The sequence below is a fragment of the Pongo pygmaeus genome, chromosome 3 (assembly GCF_028885625.2).
Source record: "Pongo pygmaeus isolate AG05252 chromosome 3, NHGRI_mPonPyg2-v2.0_pri, whole genome shotgun sequence".
Lineage (NCBI taxonomy): Eukaryota > Metazoa > Chordata > Mammalia > Primates > Hominidae > Pongo > Pongo pygmaeus.
Window position 1 is genome coordinate 39,454,666 of NC_072376.2, and position 25,838 is coordinate 39,480,503.

Sequence of the window (25,838 nt, forward strand, 5' to 3'; positions counted from 1 at the left end):
GCGGTGGCTCATGCTTGTAATCCCAGCACTTTGGGAGGCCGAGGTCGGTGGATCACCTGAGGTCAGGAGTTGGAGATCAGCCTGACTAACATGGTGAAACCCCGTCTCTACTAAACATACAAAAATTAGCCGGGCGTAGTAGCAGGTGCCTGTAGTCCCAACTACTTGGGAGGCCGAGGCAGGAGAATCGCTTGAACCCGGGAGATGGAGGTTGCAGTGAGCAGAGATCGTGCCACTGCACTCCAGCCTGGGCAACAGAGCTAGACTCTGTATTAAAAAAAAGAAAAAGAAAAGAAAACTTACAGTTACATGAAGCTGGAGCTCCCACAACATGCTTACAGACAAGAGGTATGGCTTCCCGTAAAGTTTCTCACAAAGACACAGAATTGTTGTTGCTATCACACTCAAAGAAGGAGGATTATCGTGGGAATGAGGAAGCTATCCTTGGCATTATCTAGACTTTTTTTTTTAATACTGTTTTTGCCAATCCCATCTCCACCCTTTCTTGTCAAGTTTGGAGACTCTGCCTCATGCCTGCCCATTCATGTACAGAGAAACTGGGTAAAACAAAGGTCAATTTCTCAAGAGCATTTCTCAGGAGACCTACATTTCAGGCTTATTTGAGGTCATTTTTGCAGGAGTGGCAGCATTTGGAAGCAGACGTGAGGGGGTTTGGGTTTTAGCTTCAAATATGTAGACAAGTGTTTCCTCCAAAATGCGATATAAAATCACATGTCCTGGGATACTCTCTATGAATAAAGGATTTGCGGTCAAGTAAGTTTGGAAATATTTACTAGTATATCCTTTTCTTAGAGTTCCTAGGCACGTTGGCATATTAAAAGCTCTGAGAATTTATTCAAAGAAAAAACAGAGTGCAATGAGAAGCCCTTCAGTTTAAAAGCAATGCATAACTATCCCTATTGAGAAAAGCTAGTAGAAATTAGAGGAGCTGCGAAGTTTGTGAGAGGAGAGAGACAAAATCAGATTTGATTTTTCATAAAGTTTTCAGTCAGACTGGAATGCCATTGATATTTATTTTTAGAAGTTATCTTTTTTTTCTTTTTCTTTTCCTTTTTTTTTGGAGACAGTGTCTCACTCTGTTGTCCAGGCTGGAGTGCAGTGGTGCAATCTTGGCTCACTGCAGCCTTCACCTCCCAGACCCAGGTGATCCTCCCACCTCAGCCTCCTGAGGAGCAGGGACTACAGGCACGCGCCACCATGCCCAGCTAATTTTTGCATTTGTTGTAGAGATGGAGTTTCACCATGTTGTCCAGGCTGCAAAAGTTATCTTCTTTTGGTAGATTTTCTTAGTACCCTATTCCTTCCTTTAGGATATTTGTTTCCTTATTATTATTTTAACAGCCTTTATGCTTGCCTTTTTTTTTTTCTTTTTTTTGAGACAAGGTCTCACTTTATTGTCCAGGCTGGAGTGCAGTAGCACGATCTCAGCTCACTGCAACCTCTGCCTCCTGGGCTCAAGGGATCCTCCCACCTCAGCCTCCCAAGTAGCTGAGACTGTAGGTCCATACCACCACACCTAGCTAATTTTTGTATTTTTTGTAGAGATGGAGTTTCCCCATGTTGTCCAGGATGGCACCTTTTATAGATAAATAATTGCACTAAGAAAATTACATTTTCTTTATGATTGAGTCCACTAATATCTGTGAGTAATAACTACTATTTGTTAAGCCTCTACTTTTATGTACATTTATTATTTTAATTAATCAGAATGTAGCTTTTATGAGTGCCATTTGAGAGATGAGAAAACTGAGTATTTGAGAGTTTAAGTAATTTTCCCAAGGTCAGAGCTTGACACACCCTGGGTTGAGTGTGGTAAAGCAATCTTACATAAAGATAAAACCCACTGATATTTATTTACTTTAGATAATGGCAATATTATCTACTATTCGGTTTTCACTAAATTTAAAATGGAAAAACACAATAATTCCAGCATATATTGGTTCTACTTTCTTTTAGTAAAGTTCTTGCAACAACACTATTCTCTTCTTTTTGAGACGGAGTCTCACTCTGTCACCCAGGCTGGAGTGCAATGGCACGATCTTGGCTCACTGCAACCTCCACCACCCGGGTTCAAGCCATTCTCCTGCCTCAGGCTCCTGAGTAGCTGGGACTACAGGCAAGAGCCACCACACTCAGCTAATTTTTGTATTTTTGGTAGAAACAGGGTTTCAGCATGTTAGCCAGGCTGGTCTCAATCTCCTGACTTCGTGATCTGCCCGCCTTGGCCTCCCAAAGTGCTGGGATTACAGGTGTGAGCCACTGCGCCTGGTCAACAATATTATTCTTAGTTGGGAATGAAAACAGTGTATTAGCCATTATGTAGAAGAGGAAAAAATCCTGACACAGATTTTCTTGATTTGCCATATGTCTTGTCAGAGTGATGCTCACTTATTCTTTCACTCAGTAAACATTCATGGAGTGTTTATATTGTACAAGGCTGGGAGTTTGACAATGAGGAATACAAGGCTGAATGGGAAACTTCAAGGCATTGATGACCTAGTAAGGGAGATTATAAACACATGAATAATTAAGCGGAATGCTTCAAGTCATAATCCAAGTATAGGAATACAAAGGTGGCACAGATTGTTAATACTTTTGGTTGGAAGGAAATCATACCTATGTTCTAAACATAAACACAGACAATCATGTTTAGAATTTAGCTGTTACATAGACCAAAGTTGGACTTAGGTAAATATAAAAGGTTTACTTTTGACGACTTGGCAGTTTTTTTTTTTTTTTTTTTAAACAAAAATCCAAGACATTTCCCAAAATATAAACTTTTTTTTTTTTTTTGAGACGGAGTCCGGCTTTGTAGCCCAGGCTGGAGTGCAGTGACACAATCTCAGCTCACTGCAAGCTCCGCCTCCCGGGTTCACGCCATTCTCCTGCCTCAGCCTCCCGAGTAGCTGGGACTACAGGCACCCGCCACCACACCCAGTTAAGTTTTTGTATTTTTAGTAGAGACGGGGTTTCACCGTGTTAGCCAGGATGGTCTCGATCTCCTGACTTCGTGATCCGCCTGCCTCGGCCTCCCAAAGTGCTGGGATTACAGGCGTGAGCCACCGCGCCCGGCCCAAAATATGAACTTTAGTCTTTCCTTAAAGGTAAGTTTTTAATCTAAAATGCCAGGATTCACTTTAACGTATTAAGTAGTAGACATTTTACCATTCCTCAGATTTATTTGGCATTTTAGATATATTGTCACATAATTCTAACAAGGCCAATTGTAATAAAACCAACTGGAAGACTGAAGAGAGTGTGAGCAGGAGTGGCACGCACAAGATAGTCAATAATTCTTTTTTTGAGATGGAGTCTTGCTCTGTTGCCCAGGCTGGAGTGCAATCTCGGCTCACTGCAACCTCAGCCTCCCCGGTTCAAGCGATTCTCTTGCCTCAGCCTCCCGAGTAGCTGGGACCATAGGTGTATGCCACCACGTCCAGCTACTTTTTGTATTTTTAGTAGAGACGGGGTTTCACTATGTTGGCCAGGATGGTCTCAATTTCCTGACCTCGTGATCCCATCTGCCTGCCTCGGCCTCCCAAAGTGCTGGGATTATAGGCGTGAGCCATTGTGCCAGGCCCTAATTCTTACATGTCTTTGAAATTTAAAGAGACACGGCCCGGCGCGGTGGCTCACGCCTGTAATTCCAGCACTTTGCGAGGCCGAGGTGGGAGGATCACCTGAGGTCAGGAGTTAGAGGCCAGCCTGGACAACATAGAGAAACCCTTCCTCTACTAAAAATACAAAAATTTGCTGGGTTTGGTGGCGGACGCCTGCAATTCCAGCTATTCGGGGGGCTGAGGTACGAGAATCGCTTGAACCCGGGAGGCGTTAAGTCGAAGTGAGCTGAGATTGTGCCACTGCACTCCAGCCTGGGCAACAGAGCAACTCTAGTCACCCCCCCCGCCCCCCCCCCCAAAAAAAACAAAGAAATTTAAAGGGACATGAACTTCAATGAGAACGAGCATGATAAACAAAACCTTTATCCCAGATACTAATCTAATGCTGATTGATGCTTCACCCTTTAAAAGACGTGTTGTACTTTTCCCATTGGCTTAGAATTTGAACCAATAAGAAAGGAGGAAATCTTTATAAATATTCACAACCGAAGGCTGATACTGCGAATGTTGAGTGAAGATTGCTTTGTTCTTCATTCCGGTCTCACTTTCAGAACTTTATGGTATTGATGTTCTTCTTATTGCCACAGTAAACAAACTTTAAAAACATTCAGCTTGGGTGTTGTCTTTGTGGCTTGAAATATATTTTCCAATGTTGAGAAGAGTTTATTTCTTATTGTTCTGACTTAAGATTTGATGAATCCTTAACAGATGTTCAAAGGAAAATAATTTAAATGCTAGTTTTTATTATCATGGTGAACATATTTCAAAAACAAAATATTAATTTCCTCGACATCTTTCAAGTTTATAATTACTACGGTTCTTTCATTTCTAAAGTGGCATATATTACAATTTTTAGTCTCTTATAATGGCTGTTTAGAGGCAGAGTTAATGTTAGGTTCTCAGCAACAGCTATTTATCTCTTGAGATTCTGGGTTACTACAATTTTTTGTTTTTGAAATTTAATAAAAGCATTAAGGGGTTTTTGTATAGAGATTTTTTTTTAAGGATCAACATGAAGTCTGTGATTTAACACTGGGACTCGAGACCTCTTATAAATACAAAATTCATACAAAAGGAAAAATTCCCCTATTTTTCTATGTGGATGGTTCCATCAGAAAATTTACCATCTTGAGTTCTCTCCTTATATATTACTGGTTTCTTGAAAAAGCACTAGAAAGTTCTCATTGTGAATAAGTGTTCCAGTTAGACCTAAACGACAAAAACCACTTGCACTTGCCCCAAATTTACACTCTGTTTAAAGCAACTGCCATAACAACCAACAATGTCTCTTCGATGCAAAGGGACACTTTGTCATGAGGTTATTTCGTTTCTCTATTCTGGAAAAAACCACTGCACGTGGAATGAAAAGTAATTGCAAAGGGAGGGGACGGAGGAAGTAAAAAACAGGCAAACCCACAACCACTACCATCACCACCACCACCAACCAGAAAGCAAAGGTGAAAAATTTGCGCACCCTGAAAACACTAAACATTTCACATCAGAACCCAGAACAAATAAACCAGGGAAAGCAGAGTTGAGAGAAAAAAAAAATGGTGCATGCTTGAGGACGGACTCATACTACAGCGGTCGCAAGAGGGAAGAGTCTTTGCTTTTTCTTGGCACCCGAAAACTGAAGCTCGAACTGGGGGCAAAGGCCAGCGGCTGCGGTTCCACCGGCTAAGAAGCACACATTCCTCGAGCTCAGACCGCACGCTGGCAAGGCCGATGGGGCTGGGCGGCCTCCCTCCACCCCGTGGCAGTCGCCGACCCCTTTGTCTCCCCGTGGGGCTCCGAGGCCGCGCGCCCGGAAGCCCCCCGCGGGAGGGCCGCGCGAGAGAAGGCGGGTTCCCGTGCTCGCCGCAGCGGCCACAGCCCCAGTCAGGCAATGCCGAGGCCGGTCGCTCGCCTCGCCGTCTCTCCCAACTTGCAGCCCGGACCCCGCGCGCGTCAGGGCTCGCCCCAGCTCTGCTTTCCTCTCTCCCCTCACCCCGCGAGGCCGACCTTGTTTGTTTTATTTTTTGGGGCTCGGGAGACTACCGAGGGCCAGAAACAGCTGTGGTTTACTGTGCCGCTTATTTTGGCAAAAATTCCGGGCCTGTTGCAATGTTCCCCAGCGCCAAACAGCTCCCGCCTTCCCCCCCAGCAGAACCCGACACTCGAAGTGGGGCTTGCTCCTCCAGGGACCCCCTGATAATAAAAGTGGGGACCACGGCTGGCTCTCGGGAGAGTCTTGGGGGGTGGGCGACCGGAAGCCGCCGAACCGGCCGGGCAGGGCTTGCTCTCCAACGGGAGCGGGAGAGGTGGGAGCGCCCGCGGGCTCAAGTCCCCCGGGCCGCCGCGCCGAGGCGGAGCTCGGGGACGAAGCAGAGGTCGTGGCGGACAGCCGGAGGGCTTGGGGGGGGCGGTGGGCGGCGATCCACCTGGGCGACGTGGCAGCCATTGCCGACGCCTCGAGACCCCTCCCCACCCGGCCGCCCACCCGCCCTCTCGCGGCGGGCTTCTGCGCGGCTGCTCTTCCTCGGCCGGACGGAGAGCGGCAGTGTCTCCCCGCCGGGCGCGCTCGCCGCGTCTTCCCCGCGGCCGCAGCTGCTTGCTAGCCCTGCGCGGCGCGGGAGAGCGCAGTGGCGCCGGCGGGAAAGGGTTGCGGACCTGCGGCGCCGCGTTGTGCGTTCGACGACGCGGCCCCGGCTTCGACGCCCTCTGCCCGCTCCAGAAGCAGGTAAAGGCGGCGGGTGGGAGGCAGGGAGGCGGGTCCGAGGTGAGGGCACTGGAGGTTAGGGGTCCCGGGGCGCCGAGCCGAAGCGGAGGGCCTGAAGCAGCGGCGGGCGGCGCGGCGAGTGAACCCCCAAGCCCTGAATATGGGGCCCGGCGCGGGCCGCCTCCGATCCGACCCGCGGGCCCGACTGCCCGGACGGAAGGGAAGTGAGGCGTCGGCGAGAGGCGGGCCCTGGCGCTCAGCCCGAGGCCGGGCGAAGGCGGGGGCCGCGGCCACTTCCTTGGCCTCAGAGTGCCTGGCGGGCCTCCAGGCCCCAGACACACCCCTCTCGACCCCCCGAGGTTTCCTCCCAGATCTGTTCCCGCCAGGACCTGACCTTGCGCCCCTCCAGGCGCCTTAAGTGTTTGCCAGGCGGAGCCTTCTGGGAACTTCAGGCCACCTTCCCGAGCACATAGTCCTAGCAGAGCCGTTTATTTACTCACTTCAAGTCCAGACACAGCCACTCACACGTTCGGATTTTGGAGACTGCGGGGAGACTTTCCCCTCCCCGGCATTTGTGTGTCTTTGGCTCTCGTCCCGCCTCCCCTGCCCCCATCTGCAACTTTGACCCTCACTGGGACCCTTCTAGAGCCCCTTTCTCATCGGGACCCTCTCTAAGCCGTCCGTTTGGAAATTCATTCTCAATAGAGTGAGTCATCTTAGCGGGGGCACGGTTTATCCCTCATGCGCTTTTGGTTTAAATAGTTTTTTTTTTTTCCCCTCCGAAAGAGAGCTAGAGTAATAGAATGCAGATAACAGGTCAGTGTCAGTGTTGGCTTCAAAGGCTCTTCTTTCGGCGGCAGTCTTTGTAACTAGAATCTGATATTTGTGGCACGGACAGGTTTGTACACATTCTCGCCATGCGTGGTTGTAATGTCTCCATGGCACAGTTCTGGCTTGAAGGCAGGATTGGCTGCTTTTTCTACTCGACATCTTTGAGCCAATCAGCAAGGGCTGCTTGCCTGGAGACTGGTTAACTCAGTAACGGTGGCGATTGGTTGAGCTCCTAGAAGAAAATCCTGGAGATGAACCTAGCCTCTCAGAAAACAATGACTGATTTGCAGCTGTATTAAAAACATGTTTTCTTTTAATCCCAACAGCAGCCTTTTCACTCCGTTTTTATTACTTCCAGTGTTTTTCTTTCAAACACCAGCTGTCTTTTGTAACTCGTTTTAACTCTCATCCTTCAATTTTAACTAAAAGACTTACGCGCTTTAGGAAATGTAAACATCGTGCGTTCTGTGTTTTGATAAACGTGGTTCCATCTGCCTTTCTAACATTGTTTATTGCTAAACGTCAGAAATAAACAGTTTTGAGTTTCGCTGCCAGGACCTTTAGTATTTAAGTGCCGTGCTAGGATGGGGGGTTGGAGCAAGGGGCTGTAGTGGTGGACATGGTGGGAAGAATAGGAAATAAATGGCTGCTCTTTTGCAAGGAGGCTACAATTTAGTTAATGAAAAAAGACTAACCTGTAAAACAATAAAGAATAAAGCAGTAGAAATCAGCACGCAGTACGTACGAATGCCAGTTTGTGTACTTGTTGACTTTAGTTGATTTGAAGGGGAGATAGAAGTACTGTATTTCATAGAAAAAGTGGGCTTAAGTTATGGTAGAGGCATGTTTTTTCCTTCATTAAATCATATTAAAGTAGGCATAGTATCTTGTATGTACACAGTAGAAGCTAAATATTATCACTGTAGTTGCATTTTTTTTTTTAATATTTATTTTAAATCTAAATACTGTTACATAGTTGCATCTTATTTTATTTATTTATTTTTTGAGACAAGGTCTGGCCATATCGCCAAGGCTGGAGTGCAGTGGCAGTATCTCAGCTCACTGCAACGTCTGCCTCCTGGGCTCAAGCCATCCTCCCACCTCGTCTCCTAGAGTAGCTGGGACTAGAGGCGAAAGCCACTACGCCTGGCTAATTTTTGTATTTTTTGTAGAGAGGAGGTTTCACCATGTTGCCTAGGCTGGTCTCAAACCCCTGAACTCAAGCGATCCACCTGCCTCAGCCTCCCAAAGTGCTGGGATTACAGGAGTGACCACCACGCCTGCCCGGCCGTTTTAAAATGCTGATTATTTTCCTTTTAAAATCTCTCTTTTCATCATGATTATGCATGTTTTTTGATATGCAAAGCAGCAACCATTTATTAGTCAATGAATTTCAGAAAAATAGCTAGCTACCTACCTTCTTCGCTTTCCTTTCAGCTTTTTATATGCAAAATCATATTGTAAGTCTTGGGAAGAATCAGTTGTCTATTAAATGCCTTTAGAAGTAGTTTATGTTAGGAATTTAAGAAGAGATTGAGCATTTTTTATGTATGTATGTATGTATGTATTTTGAGACAGAGTCTCACTCTGTCGCCCAGGCTGGAGTGCAGTGGCGCTATCTTGTCTCAGCCTCTGGAGTAGCTGGGATTACAGGTGCTCAACACCACAGCTGGCTAACTTCTGTATTTTTAGTAGGGATGGGTTTTTGCCATGTTGGTGAGGCTGGTCTGTAACTCCTGGCCTCAAGTGATCCGCCTGACTTGGCCTCCCAAAGTGCTAGGATTACAGACATGAGCCACCCCGCCTGGCCTTAGATTGAACACTTTTTTGATACCTACCTTGCCTGATAATGGGTAAGCATACATCAAGCCATGTATCATTATCAACCTCATTGCCCTCGTCCTCATAGTAATGAAGTGGCGTACATGTATATATACACACATGCACACCAGGTGCTGTTTTAAGCACTTTGCATATGTGATTGTATTTAATTCTTACAACTCTGAGATTTGCACTGTTCTTACAGAGGAGGAGACAGAGACTGAGAAATATTAAGAAAGTTGCTGAAAGTTACCCGACTAGTGTGTAGGAGTGTTATATATGTATCAGGTAGGTTTCAGTCAAACTTAGATCTTTGTGACCCAAAACCTTATTCTTTTTTTTTTTTTTTTCTTTTTTTAAAGAGACGGTATCACTAGGTTGCTCAGGCTGCTCTCGAACTCCTGGGCTCAAGCAATCCTTCTGCCTCAGCCTCTCAAGGCGCTGAGATTACAGGCGTGAGCCACTGTGCCTGCGCCTTGGGAAGAGTATTTTACTTTCTTACCTAAGAGCTTGAATCTCAGCATTGCCCTCCAGAAATTATTTTATTAGAACTGTACATCTAGATTGTGGTTAATCAATTCTATCTGAGCTCTCATACGTTATTTATTTTTTTTGAGATGGAGTCTCGCTCTGTTGCCCAGGCTGGAGTGCGATGGTGCCATCTTGGCTCACTGCAACCTCTGCCTCCCAGGTTCAAGCAATTCTCCTGCCTCAGCCTCCCAAGTAGCTAGGATTACAGGCGCACACGACCACGCCTGGCTAATATTTTTATTTTGAGTAGTGACGGGGTTACACCTTGTTGGTCAGGCTGGTCTCGAACTCCTGACCTCAGGTGATCCACCCACCTTCCCATCCCAAAGTGCTGGGATTACAGGCATGAGCCACTGTGCCCGGCCGCACATACTTTAAAAGTTAAAAGAGGCTTTAATAAATTTATGTGGCTAAGTAGCTAGATTTTTTTTTTTTTTTTTTTAAGACAGGGTCTCCCTCTGTTGCCCAGGTTGGAGTGCAGTGGCACGATTATAGCTCACTGTAGCCTTGAATTCCTGGGCTCAAGGGATCCTCTTGCAACAGCCTCCCGAGTAGCTGGGAGTATAGGCACATACCACCATGCCTGGCTCATTTTTAAAATTTTTTTGTAGAGACAGGGTCTCGCTGTGTTGCCTAGGCTGGTCACAAATTTGTGGGCTCAAGCAGTCTTCTCACTTCAACTTCCCAAGTTGCTGGGAATATGGGCCCGAGCCATCATGCTTGGCCTGTTTTTCTAAATGTGGATTGTGTGACCATATCCTTTGATCATGTATTAGCTGCTTTTCTTTTCTTTTCTTCTTCTTTTTTTAAAATTCAAATTGAGACGGGGTGTTGCCATATTGCCCAGGCTGGCCTCAAACTTCTGGGCTCAAGCGATCCTTCCACCTTGGCCTCCTAAAGCCCTAGAATTACAGGTGTGAGCCACCATCTCAGCTGGCTGTTTTTCTTAAAACTTTATGCAAGCACCAGATTTAAGGTTATTAGTGTCTTTATTATTATTATTTTTTTGAGGTGGAGTCTCACTATGTTGCCCAGGCTGGAGTGCAGTGGCATAATCTTGGCTCACTGCAACCTCTGCCTCCCAGGTTCAAGCGATTCTCCTGCCTCAGCCTCCTGAGTAGCTGGGATTACAGGTGCCCACTGCCATGTTCGGCTAATTTTCATATTTTTATTTCATTTTATTTATTTATTTATTTATTTTTGAGATGGAGTCTCGCTCTTGTTGCCCAGTCTGGAGTGTCATGGCATGATCCCAGCTCACTGCAACCTCCGCCTCCTGGGTTCAAGTGATTCTTCTGCCTCAGCCTCCCAGGTAGCTGGGATTACAGACACGCACCACCACGCCCAGCTAATTTTTGTATTTTTAGTAGAGATGGGGTTTCACCATGTTGGCCAGGCTGGTCTCGAACTCCTAACTTCAGGTGATCCGCCCGCCTCAGCCTCCCAAAGTGCTGGGATTACAGGCTTGAGCCACTGCGCCTGGCGTATTTTTTTTTTTTTTTTTGGGTGGAGTTTCGCTCTTGTTGCCCAGGTTGGAGTGCAGTGGCGTGATCTCGGCACACTGCAACTTCCGCCTACCACGTTCAAGTGATTCTCCTGCCTCAGCCTCCTGAGTAGCTGAGATTACAGGCACCTGCCACCACGCTTGGCTAATTTTTGTATGTTTAGTAGAGATGGGTTTTCGCCATGTTGGCCAGGGTAGTCTGGAACTCCTGACCTCGGTGATCTGCCTGCCTCGGCCTCCCAAAGTGCTGGGATTACAGGTGTGAACCACCATGCCTGGCCATTAGTGTCTTTTTTTCTTGAAAATATTTTCATTAATTTGCTGCTTTATTTATTTATTTTTTGGTTTTATTTATTTATTTTTGTTTTGTTTTTACTGCTTCATTTTTTGGTTACTTTTTTTTTTTTTTTTTTTTTTTTTGAGACGGAGTCTCGCTCTGTCACCGAGGCTGGAGTGCAGTGGTGCAATCTTGGCTTGCTGCAATCTCCGCCTCCCGGGTTCAAGCGATTCTCCTGCCTCAGTCTCCTGAGTAGCCGGGACTACAGGTGCCCGCCACCACGCCTGGCTAATTTTTTGTATTTTTAGTAGAGATGGGGTTTCACCGTGTTAGCCAGGATAGTCTTGATCTCCTGACCTCGTGATCCTCCTCTCTTTAATATCTCTTGAATCTGTTCCTTTTCCCTATCCTCACTGCTGCCCTCCTACTCCATGGTTAGTATTATCTCTCACCTGGGTTGTTGCACGAGCCTCCTAACAGCTCATCCCTGCTTTCAGTCTTCCAATGCGTTTTTCCCACTGTAGCTAGAGTAATCTGTCTAACACATTTAAGCATGTAACTCCTCTGCTTAAAACTTCTTTGTGACTTTTCATGGCCTTTAGGATAACTTTTGAACTTCTTTTTTTTTTTTTTTTGAGACTTCTGAACTTCACTTGGCTTTCAGGATCCTCATTGTTTGGATCCTTATTGACACTTGGCTGTCAGTGTGCTGGCCCTATTAAGTTCCTTGTATTTCTCCCTGAAGGGATCAGAGTTCTTAAATCTGCGCTTGAGTTCAGAAGCCTCTATCTGTCTGGAATACCTTTCCTAGTTTGCTCCTTACCCTCACTTTTGTTTTGTTAACTCAGGCTTGTCTTTCAGGTCTCAGCCTAGGTGGTAGCTCTAGGAGAAAGCCCTCGGATACTTCAAGTCTGAGTTACATGGGCCTCTTCTTTGTGTCCTTAGCACTCCGTGTTCTTTTATTACATTGTGATTGCTTGCTTATTTGTCATCTCACCACATAGCGGTAAATGGACTGTCTTAAAAAATGATGTGATTTGCATAGAGTGTATTGAAAGAGAATGAAATAGTAATTTTGGGGTTTATCTAATAGGGAGAGGAAAGGGACATTATATTTGATAGATGAAAGTTTTCTAAGCCAAAGAAGGCATACCAGGCCCTTTTATAGCCTGAATGAAAAATATCCTTTGATATCTAATTTTTATCAATTTAGTTTCTCTATTTTATTAGTTAGGACTTTTTGGAGTTCAAGTAACAGAAATACAGCTTGAAGTAGCCTGTAGGGGAAAAAGTTATTGGTTCATATGACCATATAATAGACATTGTGTGAATAAGGATGGTCATGAAGAGCTAGGGTGGGAACTTTCCCATAGTTGGGACCTTTCCATAATAATACTCTGTGCATACTGGCTTCATTCCTTTTACTGCAAATATGTTTCTTCACATGGTAAACCTGGTTCCTGGCAGCACAGGGGTATCAACTAGAACCTTGACCAAATCTAGCATTTGAGGGGATGAAGTACTATGCTTAGTTCATTCTAGGTTGTGTGATATGCTCACTTACATGGCCAGGGATCTGTTAGCAAAAAGCAGAGCAGACCTTGAGTAGGGGAGGGGATGGAGTTCTGGGCAGACATAAAGAATATCTACCTTAATTCTTTATAGTTTTATTGATTGATTTATTTTTAATTTAATTAATTAATTAATTAATTTTTTTGAGACGGAGTTTTGCTCTTGTTGCCCGGGCTGGAGTGCAGTGGCGTGATCTCGGCTTACTACAACCTCTACCTCCCCTGTTCAAGCGATTCTCCTGTCTCAGCCTCCCGAGTAGCTGGGATTACAGGTGTGCAACACCACACCCAGCTAATTTTTTTTCTTTTTAGTAGAGACAGCGTTTCACCATGTTGGCCAGGTTGGTCTTGAACTCCTGACCTAGATGATCCTCCTGCGTCGGCCTCCCAAAGTGCTGGGACTACAGTTGTGAGCCACCGTGCTGGCCAATTTTATTTATTTATTTAGAGAGATGGGGGGGTCTCACTATGTTGCCTAGGCTGGTCTCGAACTCCTGAACTCAAGTGATCCTCCTGCCTCAGCCTCCCAAGGTGCCGGGACCACCTATGAACCACTGTACCTGGCCTTATTCACTGTAATTCTTAACCACCTTTCTGATTATGAATTTATTTTCATTGGTACTTTATTTGTGGTAAAGAGATGCCCTGTAATATGGACCTGTGTATTCCAGGTACTAAAATGGTAAGTCCAACATGTTAAAGAAGTTGGCCTTTTGGCTTATGCTAGCTTATAACAAGTATTTATTTATTTATTTATTTTTTTGAGACAGAGTCTCGCTCTGTTGCCCAGGCTGGAGTGCAGTGGCGTGATCTTGACTCACTGCAACCTCTGCCTCATGGGTTCAAGCGATTCTCCTGTCTCAGCCTCCTAAGTAGCTGGGACTACAAGCGTGCACCACCACGCCTGGCTAATTTTCGTATTTTTAGTAGAGACGGGGTTTTGCCGTGTTGGTCAGGCTGGTCTCAAACTCCTGACCTCGTGATCCGCCTGCCTCGGCCTCCCAAAGTGCTGGGGTTACAGGCGTGAGCCACCGCGCCTGGCAATAACAAGTATTTATTGAGCTCTTGTTTGCTAAATAAAACACTTATCTGCAAGATGCTTACAGGCTAGTAGTCTCAACAAGTAAATACAAAGGTGCTAAGATAGAGAGATGTCTAGGGTGCATTGGGAGCTGTGGCTAAATCATGCTTTGAGATAGTGGGAAACTTTCCAAAGGAAAGTAAATTGAACCAAGAAATATGGGTTGGGTGTGGTGGGGTAGAGACGGAGTCTTGCTCTGTTGCCCAGGCTGGAGTGCAATGGCGTGATCTCGGCTCACTGCAACCTCCGCCTCCCGGGTTCAAGCGATTCTCCTGTCTCAGCCTCCTGAGTAGCTGGGTTTACAGGTACGCACTACCACACTCGCTAATTTTTGTATTTTTAGTAGAGATGGGGTTTTACCATGTTGCCCAGACTGGTCTCGAACTCCTGACCTCCTGATCTGCCCACCTCAGCCTCCCAAAGTGTTGGGATTACAAGCGTGAGCCACTGTGCCTGGCTGGGGTTAGAGGGGCTTTCAGGCAGAGAATGTATAAGGCACAGAGCTGTGAAATGGGCTACTTTGTGTGGGAAACAAATAACTAGATACAGGTGGATTAGAGAGTACCTGACGAGACATAGAAGAAGAGGAGGCCAAAGGTAGATAAGGGATCATGTCATAGAAGTCCTTGAGTGCTTTATCACAGAGTTGGAACTTGATCTTGAAAGCCATAGAGAGTCACTGAAGGAAATTTAAGCTGGAACTCTCAGGTTTGAAGTACCCATGGAATATTCAAGTGGATATGTCTGTCAAGCAGTTAACTATATTGGGGTTTGGGAGAAAATTATTGACTGGAGTCACACTTATAGGCATTGAAACCGTGGGTTTGAATGGACCTAGAAGAGGTAAATTGAACAAAAGATTAGGAACAGAACCTTAGCGAGCAATGACACTGAAAAAAGTGAGCAGAAGGCAGGAAGGAAATCCGTGACAGAGACCAAGAAGGGGCAGACAGAAAAAAACCAGTAAATGCTGCTTGGGATGGGAGGGTGGATTGTATTGGGTCAAGGAGTCAACAGAAAAAAGTTGAAACAACAAATATAAACTACTTTCATTTAAGAAACTGAAACCGTATAGGAAATAATAGGAGTTTGGTTAGTCTGATGATTATCAATTCTGTGTGCACAGAGAAAATAAAATTTCTAGACAGTTCTTCCAATGCAGGGATTTGAATTTTTTAGCATTTTTAAGGTCAGGTAGGAGCGGATAGAGGCTTTTTTGGCTGTGTTTGGGAGGTAAGAAGTGGTTGACCGGGGGCATAGATATGATACATGCACAGTCACTGGGGAGTACAAGTACCTAGTAGAGTATTTTGCACATAGTTTCTGGACCTATAAAGATCCAGTAAAGCATTTTTTTTTCTTTGAGGTGGAGTCTAGATCTGTTGCCAGGCTGGAGTGCAGTGGTGCGATCTCGGCTCACTGCAACCTCCGCCTCCTGGGTTCAAGCGATTCTCCTGCCTCAGTCTCCTGAGTAGCTGGGACTACAGGCACACGCCACCACACCCAGCTAATTTTTGTATTTTTAGTAGAGATGAGGTTTCACCGTGTTGGCCAGGATTGTCTCAATCCCTTGACCTTGTGATCTGCCCGCCTCGGCCTCCCAGTGTGTAGGGATTACAGGTGTGAGCCACCGTGTCCGGCCCATTTTTTTCAGGGGACCCAGAGTTAATTATTGATTATGTAGTTGTAATTAAATTTAGTTCATTTCTCAGGATTTCTATTTGTGATATTCTCTTCTGTTTTTTTTTTTTTTTTGAGACAGTGTCTCACTCTGTTGCTCAGGCTGAAGTGCAGTGGCACGATCTCGGCTCATTGCAGCCTCTACCTCCCAGGTTCAAGCAATTCTCTTGCCTCAGTCTCCCAAGTACCTGGGACTACAGGCATGTGCCACCACACACAGCTAATTTTTGTATTTTTTTAGTAGAGATGAGGTTACACCATGTTGGCCAGGCTGGTCTCAAACTCCTGACCTCAAGTGATCCACCTGCCTTGGCCTCCCAAAGTGCTGGGATTACAGGTGTGAGCCACCGTGCCTAGCCCTGGTCTGTTTTTGAGTCTGTCTCTCTTGAGTGAACTTTCTCTTTCTCTGCTAAATCACCTTCTCTCAATTTTTTTCTTTGTAGTTAAGCTACTCATAGTTTTTTTAGTTGGGGAAAAAAGTACAACGTATTTATTATCTTAACCACTTTTAAGAGAACAGAACAGTAGTGTTAACTATGCACATTGTTGTGCAGTTTTTTCCATCTTGCCAAACTGAAACTCTGTACCCAGTGAACCCGTTTTCTCCTTCCTAGCCCTTGGCAACCTCGATTCTACTTTCTGTGTCTAGAGTTTGACTACTTGTAGATACCCCATATAAGTAGAAACATGCAGCTTTTTGTCATTGTTATTGCTGTTTTTGGGGTGACTGGCTTATTTCACTTAGCATAATGTCCTCAAGATTCTTCCATGTTGCAGCATATGACCTAATTTCCTTTTTTTTTTTTTTTTTTTTTTTTGAGACAGGGTCTTGCTCTGTCACCCAGGCTGGAGTGCAGGGGTGTGATCATGGCTCACTGCAGCCTTGACCTCCCCAGACTCAAGCCATCCTCCCACCTCAGCCTTCTGAGTAGCTGGAACCACAGGTGTGCACCACCACACCTAGATAATTTTTGTAGACATGAGGTTTTGCCATGTTGCCCAGACTGGTCTTGAACTCCTGGGCTCAAGTGATCAGTTAGCCTTGGCCTTCCAAAATGCTGGTATTACATGCGTGAGCCACTGTGCCTGGCCTCTTTTTTTTTTTTTAAGGCTGAATAGGATTCCATTGTATGTATGTACCACATTTTTTTTTTTTAATCCATTCACCTGTTGATGGACATTTAGGTTGCTTCCACCTCTTGACTATTGTGAATAACGCTGTGATAAACATGCATGTGCAAGTATCTCTTGGAGATCCTATTATTAATTATTTTGGATATGTACCCTGAAGTGGAATTGCTGGATCATATGATAATTCTGATAATTGTTTTTAATTTTTTGAGGAACCGCCATACCCTTTGCTTAGTAGCTGAGCCATTTTATGTTCCTACCAGTAGTACACAAGGGTTCCAGTTTCTCTACATCTTTGCCAACATTTTTATTTTTTATTTTTTTATTTTTTGAGACAGATTCTCACTCCGTCACCCAGGGTGGAGTACAGTGGCATGATCTTGGCTCACTGTAACCTCTGCATCCCGGGTTCAAGTGATTCTCCTGTCTCAGCCTCCCGAGTAGCTGAGACTACAGGCTAATTCTTGTAGTTTTAGTAGAGATGGCGTTTTACCATGTTGGCCAAGTTGGTCTTGAACCCCTGACCTCAGGTGATCCACCTGCCTTGACCTCCTAAAGTGCTGGGATTACAGGCATGAACCACTGCACCCGGCCTGTTTTTTAACTTATTTGTTGATAGTGGCCATCTCAATAGGTGTAAGGTGATATCTATCTCATTGTGGTTTTAATTTGTATTTCTCTGATTAGTGATAAGTATCTTTTCGTATACTTGTTGGCCATGTGTATACCTTCTTTGGAGAAACATCTGTGCAAGTCCTTTGCCCATTTTTAAGTTGGGTTATTTGGATTTTGTTTGTTGAGTTGTAGGAGTTCTTTATGTATTCTAGATATTACCAACTTATCAGATGTACAGTTTGTAAATATTTTCTGTCATTCCATAGGTTGCCTTATTATTCTGTTGTTTCCTTTGTGACACAGAATTCTTTAAGTTTGATGTCCATTTTGTCTATTTTTGCTTTTGTTGCCTATGCCTTTGGTGTCATCTTCAAGAAATCATTGCCAAATCCGATGTCATGAAGCTTTCTCCCCGTTTTCTTCTACGAGTTTTTTTTTTTTTTTTTTTTTTTTTTATTTTCTTTTTTTTTTTTTTTTTTTTTAAATTTATGAAGTATTTATTGATCGTTCTTGGGTGTTTCTCGGAGAGGGGGATATGGGAGGGTCATAGGATAATAGTGGAGAGAAGGTCAGGAGATAAACACATGAACAAAGGTCTCTGGTTTTCCTAGGCAGAGGACCCTGCGGCCTTCTGCAGTGTTTGTGCCCCTGGGTACTTGAGATTAGGGAGTGGTGATGACTCTTAAAGAGCATGCTGCCTTCAAGCATCTGTTTAACAAAGCACATCTTGCACCGCCCTTAATCCATTTAACCCTAAGTTGACACAGCATATGTTTCAGAGAGCATGGGGCTGGGGGAAAGGCCATAGATCAACAGCACCCCAAGGCAGAAGAATTTCTCCTAGTCAGAACAAAATGGAGTCTCCTATGCCCACCCCATTCTACACAGACACAGCAACAATCTGATCTCTCCTTCCTTTCCCCACACTTCCTCCCCTTCTCTTCAACAAAACCGCCATCGTCCTCATGGCCCGCTCCCGATGGTCGCTGTCTCTTTGGAGCTGTTGGGTACACCTCCCAGACAGGGCAGCCAGGCAGAGGCGCTCCTCACGTCCCAGACAGGGCGGCCGGGCAGAGGCGCTCCTCGCTTCCCAGACGGGGCCGCCCGGGCAGAGGCGCTCCTCTCCTCCCAGACGGGGCGGCCGGGCAGAGGCTCTCCTCACATCCCAGACGATGGGCAGCCGGGTAGAGGCGCTCCTCACATCCCAGACGGGGCGGCCGGGCAGAGGCGCTCCTCACTTCCCCGACGGGGCCGCCCGGGCAGAGGCGCTCCTCGCTTCCCAGAAGGGGCCGCCCGGGCAGAGGCGCTCCTCGCTTCCCAGACGGGGCTGCCCGGGCAGAGGTGCTCCTCACTTCCCAGACGGGGCCGCCCGGGCAGAGGCGCTCCTCACTTCCTCCCAGACCGGGTGGCAGCCGGGCAGAGGTGCTCCTCACCTCCCAGACGGGGCGGCCGGGCAGAGGCGCTCCTCACCTCCCGGAGGGGGCGGCCAGGCAGAGGCGCTCCTCACTTCCCAGACGGTGTGGCGGCTGGGCAGAGGCGCTCCTCCCTTCCCAGATGGGGCAGCCAGGCAGAGGCGCTCCCCACTTCCTCCCAGACGGGGTGGCGGCCAGGCAGAGGCGCTCCTCACTTCCCAGAGGGGGCGGCCGGGCAGAGGTGCTCCTCACTTCCTCCCAGACGGGGTGGCAGCCGGGCAGAGGCACTCCTCACCTCCCAGACGGGGCAGCCGGGCAGAGGTGTTCCTCATCTCCCAGACGGGGCGGCCGGGCAGAGGTGCTCCTCATCTCCCAGACGGGGCGGCCGGGCAGAGGTGCTCCTCATCTCCCAGACGGGGCAGCCGGGCAGAGGTGCTCCACACTTCCTCCCAGACGGGGTGACGGCCGGGCAGAGGCACTCCTCACCTCCCAGACGGGGCGGCCGGGCAGAGGCGCTCCTCACCTCCCAGACGGAGTGGTCAGGCAGAGGCGCTCCTCACTTCCCATAGGGGGTGGCGGCCGGGCAGAGGCGCTCCTCACTTCCCAGATGGGGCAGCCGGGCAGAGGCGCTCCTCACTTCCTCCCAGACGGGGTGGTGGCCAGGCAGAGGCGCTCCTCACTTCCCAGACGGGGCGGCCGGGCAGAGGTGCTCCTCACTTCCTCCCAGACGGGGTGGCGGCCGGGCAGAGGCACTCCTCACCTCCCAGACGGAGTGGCCAGGCAGAGGCGCTCCTCACCTCCCAGAGTGGGCGGCCGGGCAGAGGCGCTCCTCACTTCCCAGAGTGGGCGGCCGGGCAGAGGCGCTCCTCACTTCCCAGAGTGGGCGGCCGGGCAGAGGCGCTCCTCACTTCCTCCCAGACGGGGTGGCGGCCAGGCAGAGGCGCTCCTCACCTCCCAGACGGGGCGGCCGGGCAGAGGCACTCCTCACCTCCCAGAGTGGGCGGCCGGGCAGAGGCGCTCCTCACTTCCCATAGGGGGTGGCAGCCGGGCAGAGGCGCTCCTCACTTCCCAGATGGGGCAGCTGGGCAGAGATGCTCCTCACTTCCTCCCAGATGGGGTGGCGGCCAGGCAGAGGCGCTCCTCACCTCCCTGACGGGGCGGCCGGGCAGAGGCACTCCTCACCTCCCAGAGTGGGCGGCCGGGCAGAGGCGCTCCTCACTTCCCAGAGTGGGCGGCCGGGCAGAGGCGCTCATCACTTCCCATAGGGGGTGGCAGCCGGGCAGAGGCGCTCCTCACTTCCCAGATGGGGCAGCTGGGCAGAGGTGCTCCTCACTTCCTCCCAGACGGGGTGGTGGCCAGGCAGAGGCGCTCCTCACCTCCCAGGCGGGGCGGCCGGGCAGAGGCGCTCCTCACCTCCCAGGCGGGGCGGCTGGGCAGAGGCGCTCCTCACCTCCCAGAAGGGGTGGCTGGGCAGAGGTGCTCCTCACTTCCCACATGGGGTGGCAGCCGGGCAGAGGCGCTCCTCACTTCCCAGACGGGGTGGCGGCCAGGCAGAGGCGCTCCTCACTTCCCAGATGGGGCAACCGGGCAGAGGCACTCCTCACTTCCTCCCAGACGGGGTGGAGGCCAGGCAGAGGCGCTCCTCACTTCCCAGACGGGGCGGCCGGGCAGAGGCGCTCCTCACTTCCTCCCAGACGGGGTGGCGGCCGGGCAGAGGCGCTCCTCACCTCCCAGACGGGGCGGCCGGGCAGAGGTGCTCCTCATCTCCCAGACGGGGCAGCCGGGCAGAGGCGCTCCTCACTTCCTCCCAGACGGGGTGGCGGCCGGGCAGAGGCGCTCCTCACCTCCCAGACGGGGCGGCCGGGCAGAGGTGCTCCTCATCTCCCAGACGGGGCAGCCGGGCAGAGGCGCTCCTCACTTCCTCCCAGACGGGGTGGCAGCCGGGCAGAGGCGCTCCTCACCTCCCAGACGATGGGCGGCAGGGCAGAGGCGCTCCTCACTTCCCAGATAGGGCGGCCGGGCAGAGGGGCTCCTCATATCCCAGACGATGGGCGGCCAGGCAGAGACGCTCCTCACTTCCTAGACGGGGTGGCGGCGGGGCAGAGGCTGTAATCTTAGCACTTTAAGAGGCCAAGGCAGGAGGCTGGTAGGTGGAGGTTGCAGCGAGCCGAGATCACACCACTGCACTCCAGCCTGAGCACCATTGAGCGTTGAGTTAGCGAGACTCCGTCTGCAATCCCAGCACCTCGGGAGGCTGAGGCGGGCAGATCACTAGAGGCCAGGAGCTGGAGACCAGCCCGGTCAACACGGCGAAACCCCGTCTCCACCAAAAATACAAAAACCATTCAGGCGTGGCGGCGCGCGCCTGCAATCCCAGGCACTCGGCAGGCCGAGGCAGGAGAATCACAGGAGCCCGAGGCAGGGAGGTTGCAGCGAGCGGAGATCACGGCAGTACAGTCCAGCTTCGATAACAGAGGGAGACCGAAAAAAGGGGAGAGGGAGAGAGAGGGAGAGGGAGAGGGAGAGGGAGAGGGAGAGGGAGAGGGAGAGGGAGAGGGAGAGGGAGAGGGAGAGGGAGAGGGAGAGGGAGAGGGAGAGGGAGAGGGAGAGGGAGAGGGAGAGGGAGAGGGAGAGGGAGAGGGAGAGGGAGAGGGAGAGGGAGAGGGAGAGGGAGAGGGAGAGGGAGAGGGAGAGGGAGAGGGAGAGGGAGAGGGAGAGGGAGAGGGAGAGGGAGAGGGAGAGGGAGAGGGAGAGGGAGAGGGAGAGGGAGAGGGAGAGGGAGAGGGAGAGGGAGAGGGAGAGGGAGAGGGAGAGGGAGAGGGAGAGGGAGAGGGAGAGGGAGAGGGAGAGGGAGAGGGAGAGGGAGAGGGAGAGGGAGAGGGAGAGGGAGAGGGAGAGGGAGAGGGAGAGGGAGAGGGAGAGGGAGAGGGAGAGGGAGAGGGAGAGGGAGAGGGAGAGGGAGAGGGAGAGGGAGAGGGAGAGGGAGAGGGAGAGGGAGAGGGAGAGGGAGAGGGAGAGGGAGAGGGAGAGGGAGAGGGAGAGGGAGAGGGAGAGGGAGAGGGAGAGGGAGAGGGAGAGGGAGAGGGAGAGGCCAGTTTTAAGTTTAAGGTCTTAGATTTAGGTCTTTAGTCCATTTTGAATTACCTTTTGTATTCAATGTAACATAAGATTCCAGCTTCATTCTTTTGCATGTGGATACCCAGTTTTTCCTATATCATTTGTTGAAGAGACTCTCCTTTTCCCATTGTGTGGCCTTGGTACCCTTGTTGAAGATCATTTGATCACATATGTGAGTATTTATTTCTGGGCTTTCTATTCTATTCCATTAGTCTTATGTCTATCTTTAAGCCCTACCATACTGTGTTGATTACTGTAGCTCTGTAATGTAAGGTGTTTTGAAATAGGAAGTATGAGGCCTCCAGCTTTGTTTTTCTTTCTCAAGTTTGTTTTAATTATTTGGGATCCTTCTCATAATTTTTATCCTTTTAAAAGTTCCCAGGCTGGGCACGGTGGCTCACGTCTGTAATCTCAGCACTTTGGGAAACCGAGGCAGGTGGATCCCTTGAGGTCAGTGGTTCAAGACCAGCCTGGCCAACATTGCGAAACCCCTGTCTCTACTAAAAATACAAAAATTAGCCAGGCATGGTGGCAGGCGCCTGTAATCCTAGCTCCTCGGGACGCTGAGGCAGGAGAATCGCTTGAACCTGGGAGGCAGATGTTGCAGTGAGCCGGGATCGCACCACTGCACTCCACTGAGTGACAGAGCGAGACTCCATCTCAAAAACAAACAAAAACAAAAAACAACAAAAAAATTCCCAGCCGGGCACAGTGACTCATGCCTGTAACCCCAGCCCTTTGGGAGGCTGAGGCGGGCACATCACTTGAGGTCAGGAGTTCAAGACCAGCGTGGCCAACATGGTGAAACTCCGTCTCTACAAAAAAATGCAAAAATTAGCTGGGCTTAGTAGTTCTTGCCTGTAATCCCAGCTACTCGGAGGCTGAGGCAGGAGAATCACTTGAACCTGGGAGGTGGAGGTTGCAGTGAGCCAAGATTGCACCACTGCATGAAAGAGCGAGACTGTTTCCAAAAAAAAAAAAAATTCCCTTTCATTTTTTTCCCTTCCTTTCATTTTAAACTCACTTATAGCATGATTGAATTTTTCTTTTTTCTTCTCGACATGTAAGGACAGATAACCTATACATAACCTTTGAAATATGGAGTGTGCCCTGCTTTATAAAAACTTGGCATTTTTGAATTACATGTTTCATATTAAGAGTTGATATTTGAATTAAAAAAGGATTTTGGCCAGGCACAGTTGCCCATTCCTGTATTCCCAGCACTGTGGGAGGCTGAGGGAAGAGGATTGCTTGAAGCCAGGAGTTGGAGACCAGTGTGGGCAGCAAAGCGAGACCCTGTCTCTACAAAACAAAATAAAAGAAGCAACAACAAAAAATTAGCCGGGTGGAATGGTGCATGCATGTGGTCCCAGCTTTGGGAAGCTGATGCAAGAGTATTACTTGAGCCCAGGAGTTCAAAGCTGTAGTGTTGTACCACTGCACTCCAGCCTGGGTGGCAGGCAGAGTGAGAAAAACAAAAAACAAACACAACCCCCAAAAACTCTTTCTTTGCTTTGTAGAGGTATTCTTTTGGTGGATTAAATATGGTTTTATCTTTTCAAACATCTTAGAAGCAAACCAGTTTGCTTGAAGCATGGTACATTTTAAAAACTTTTATTAGGAAAATAGAGATATAGAAAAGTAGTATGATACATTGAAACCACAGGTACCCACCTCCTTGATTCAACAGTTGTTACCATTTTGCCATATTTGTTTTATCTACATATATAAATTTCCTGAACCGTTTAAAAATAAACTAAGAGTGGCAAATAAGTTTTTTTTCAGTTTTCCCTTTTAAGTATCATATGATTGTATTATAAATGTATGTATTTTGGACTTTGACATTTAAAGATTTAGATTGATATTTGCTCTTTTAAAAGATTATAAGAAGACATATATCTTCAGATCTCTCCAAGGAAAAGGAGGACATTCTCCCTATATAGCCATAAAACCATTATCATTCCTAGCAAAATTACCAATAATTCCCTAGTATTATACTACTTTTTGATTTTTTTTGAGACAGGGTCTTGCTCTGTTGCCCAGACTAGAGTGCAGCAGCACGTTCATGGCTTACTGCAGCCTTGACCTCCCAGGCTCAAGTCATTCTCCTGCCTCAGCCTCCTGGAGTGGCTGGGGACTACAGGCACATACCACCATGCCTGGCTAATTTTTGTATTTTTTGTAGAAATGTGGTCTTGCTGTGTTGCCCAGGCTGGTCTTAAACTTGTAGGCTCAAGTGATCCTCCTGCCTTGCCTCGCAAAGTGCTGAGATTTACAGGCATGTGGCCTGATTCCCTGATACTTGCTACTTATACTATATTCAGATTTCCCGAGTTGTTCCAAAAATGTTTTTTATTGCTGTGTGGTGTTTTTTCTTCTTCTTTTTTTTTTTTTGAGAGGAAGTCTCACTCTGACACCCAGGCTGGAGTGCAGTGGCGTGATCTTCGCTCACTGCAACATCCTCCTCCTGAGTTCAAGCAGTTCTCTTGCCTCAGCCTCCTAAATAGCTGGGATTACAGGTGTCTGCCACCGTGCCTGGCTAATTTGTGTATTTTTAGTGGAGATGGGGTTTCACCATGTTGGCCAGGCTGATTTTTTTTTTTTTTTTTTTTTAATGCCAGATTTCAATCAAGAACTACCGGTTGCATTTGGTTGTAATCTCTTGAGTCTTTTAAAATATATAGGTAGAACTGTCTCTTCTACCCATCCACCTCCTTCTCTACTCTGCCTCTCCTTCCCTACTCTGCCTCTCTTTCCCTGTGATATTGACCCGTTAGGTCTGTTGAGATGATTACATTTGGTATTGCTGCTTGTTTCCTCATGGCATAGTATTACTTCTTCCTCTATCCCCTATATTTATTTCCTGTAAACTGGGAGTTAGATCTAAAGGTGTGAGTAGACTTAGGTTAAACAGTTTTGGAAGAGTACCTCATTTAGTAATGCTGTGCACTTCCTATTGTTTCTAGTTAAGAGGCATATAATGTCAGGTCCCACTATTTTGATGCTGTATTTGATCACCAACCTAATATGATGAGAACCTGATCATTTCATTATAAAGTTATGGTTTTCTTTTTGCTTCTAGCAAGTAGTAATCTATAGGGTGGTACTTTGACATCAGGTAAATTTTTTTATTTTTATTTTTTATTTTTTTGAGACGGAGTTTTGCTCTTGTTGCCCAGGCTGGAGTTGCAATGGTGTGATCTCGGCTCACTGCAACCTCTGCTTCTTGGGTTCAGGTGATTCTCCTGCCTCAGCTTCCCAAGTAGCTGGGACTACAGGCTCCCGCCACCACGCCTGGCTAATTTTGTATTTTTAGTAGAGATGAAGTTTCACCATATTGGCCAGACTGGTCTTGAACTCCTGACCTCAGGTGATCCTCCTGCCTTAGCCTCCCAAAGTGCTGGGATTATAGGCGTGAGCCACCACCCCCGGCTTCAAATTTCTTTTTTTAAAAAACATTTTTATTTTATTTTATTTTATTTTTTAACTTTTTGGAGGCAGAGACTCACTCTGTCGCCCAGGCTGGAGTGCAGTGGCACAATCTCAGCTCACTGCAACCTCTGCCTTCCAGGTTCAAGCGATTCTCATGCGTCAGCCTCCTGAGTAAGGTGGGACTACAGGCATGTGCCACTATGCCTGGCTAATTTTTTTTTTTCTTTTTTGAGATGGAGTCTCCCTCTGTCACCCAAGCTGGAGTGCGGTGGCACAATCTCAGCTCACTGCAATCTCCGCCTTCTGGGTTCAAGTGATTCTTGTGCGTCAGCCTCCTGAGTAAGCTGGGACTACGGGCGTGTGCCACTATGCCTGGCTAATTTTTTTTTTTTTTTTTGAGATGGAGTCTCACTCTGTCACCAGGCTGGAGTTCGGCGGTGTGATCTTGGCTCACTGCAACCTTCGACTCCCTGGTTCAAGCAATTCTCCTGCCTCA

At 48.0% G+C, this 25,838-nt stretch overlaps 1 protein-coding gene across 5 annotated transcripts in view; it reads left to right on the forward strand.

Moving 5' to 3' along the window:
- Positions 1-6,169: 6,169 nt before the first annotated feature.
- The window catches only part of N4BP2 (NEDD4 binding protein 2), a 102,002-nt gene continuing 82,333 nt past the window's right edge, over positions 6,170-25,838 (forward strand). For 2 of the 5 annotated variants that reach the window (XM_063664482.1, XM_054485575.2), the window contains exon 1: positions 6,317-6,360. The gene's annotated coding sequence lies outside the window, so the exon portion shown is untranslated. Of the gene's footprint in view, positions 6,361-25,838 lie in introns of all 5 variants that reach the window. The other 3 variants (XM_063664483.1, XM_063664481.1, XM_063664484.1) reach the window with 3 other exon arrangements.